We start from the raw sequence: 2379 nt of genomic DNA, 5'->3' as shown, positions 1-2379 counted from the left end.
GGAGACCCCCACCAATGAAGAGAGATTGATCAAAGAGAGACCCCAAAAAGTATTGTTAGTATCATAAAGACATTGGCCACATCACGACGTAGTGCACTCATTTAAAGGTGGAAATTGAAGAACTCATATGCAGAGGCACTTGGGTAGGTACGTCCGAAGAGAAAGTGAAAGACCAGATGATAGACCACCCTTGCCACAAGCACGTGATGTAGCCCCAGAGGTGCAAGGAGAGGTGAGGACAGTCTTTGGAGGACCATGATTCATAGGAGAATTGAGAAAGGGGAAAGATAGATACGCCAAGGACACCAGACGAAGTCCACCCCCATGCATGTTAAGCTTGGAACAACGACCCCCGAAAAACTTTAAAGGGGAAAGCGATTCAATAACCTTCACCGAAGAAGATGTATGGGGTGTGCATTTTCCACACAATGATCCCTTGGTATTAAGTGTACAGCTGGCTAACATGAAGGTGCATCCGGTTCTGGAAGACAATGGGAGCTCCGTAGACATCCTATATTGCCCAGCCTTAGAGAAGATGGGACTGGGCATTAGGAACCTAAAGCCCTGCAACACCTCCCTGTATGGGTTTACAGGAGACTCGATACAGCCCCTAGGCACAATCGAGTTAGCCCTCACCATGGGAGAGCTGCCCAGATAGACCACTATAATGATAAACTTTGTCGTAGTAAGCTATTCCTCGACCTTCAATGCGGTATTAGGGAGACCCTCCTTAAGAGAATTGAAGGCGATAACCTCAGTATACCACTTGCCCATAAAATTCCCAACTCCTGGGGGGTAGCGAGCGTGAAAGGGGAACAGAAAGAAGCAAGGGAATGTTATAACACATCCCTCCGCATAGTCATGAGACCGCCAGAACCTATGGTGATGGTAGTGCATGGGAGCACAAACCCACATGAGTAAAACCCCAAAGTTATTGAGGAGATCAGAATCGATGGTTGTGCATACGCGCCTGAGAGGGAACATCGGGTAAAGCTCTATTTTTAGTATGATAAATCAAAAGGGTTACCATAGTTAGCCCCCCAACATAGTTGTGAGTCCTCCCCTTAGAAGCAGCTATGAATTAGAGGGGTAACCTAGATGCCCTGGTATGTAGTAAGAATAATGTTGCCATGAATACCTATGTACTCTACTCATTTTTAATGAATATGTTTGTTATTGTCATGTCACACTCCTCATTTATGTGAGCATGTATCTAACTCTCGTGTACCTATCACCAATTGGAATTATCAAAGTGCATGAGCAAAATGATCAAATTGCCCGACGAGATAAATCTCACCAACCATATGGGGGGCAGAGTATACAGCCAAAAAGGGTCCTAAAAGAGACCCTTATATAAAAAAAAGAAATAAAGAAGAAAACCTTGCTGGGCGTCTCTTGAGTTCACGAGGATTAGTTACCCTTATGAACATCAAGAGAGTCAAAAGGTCCTACAAGAAGAACCTCGTAATAAAGGCTGGTACCTCCAAGAGAGGAAAGGCCTCAGGAAGAGCATCCACCAATAAGCCTAGAGTAGCCACCAAGTCGTCTAGCCAAAAAGGGTCTTAAAAGAGACTCTTGTAAAAATAATACTATGCATAATGACGAGAAGGACGCTTCCCGCAAAAAATAACAAGCACACGAAAATATATAAAAGGATAGATAGAACCCAAAGGATCAACATATCCTTACAAATACAATCAAGGTGCACCAAAGAGACCCCTTTGGCTCCTGCATACAGGAGTGGACTCAAAAGGACCTCAAGCATAAAGAAAAAAAAAACAAATGATCACACACACACACACACACACACACACACACACATATATATATATAAAAGAAGAAAGTCATGATAACATTGTAGGATAAAGTCAGCACCAACCACAACAGGACTTTAAAAAGTTCCTGAAGGAAAAAGCAAAAAACCAGGAGAAACCTCTCCAGTATAATAAGGTTCGAATAAGCATACAACCAAATCAAAGTGAAAAATAAAAACTGTAGAAATGAAATCTCAAGGCCTCCCGCCGTGAGCATTTCACTCGACCACCTTGGCAACAACATGGTTACCAAAGGAGGAGAAGTCGAAACCAGGATTCTACTTCTACATTCCATAAAGGGTGCACTCTACGAACTTATACTCAACCTCTGCCAAATCTGCCTCCAGGAGCGTGACCCTTTCCCACAACACCTCAGCCTTAGCTGCCACTCTCTTCTTCTTTTTGGATGACGAAGAGGCCTTCGCCAGGGCTTTCTCCAGCTTGAGGTTGACATCGGCAAGCTGTCCCTTGAGCTCCTGAACTCTGACCGCTAGATGATCCATTTCAGCATTGGATGAAGATAGGTCCTGTGCCGAGTCTACAAAGTGCTGAGCCACCAGGGAAG

Source organism: Humulus lupulus, chromosome X (genome assembly GCF_963169125.1).
Source record: "Humulus lupulus chromosome X, drHumLupu1.1, whole genome shotgun sequence".
NCBI classification, from domain to species: Eukaryota; Viridiplantae; Streptophyta; class Magnoliopsida; order Rosales; family Cannabaceae; genus Humulus; species Humulus lupulus.
Note: the sequence above shows the minus strand (reverse complement) of the source record.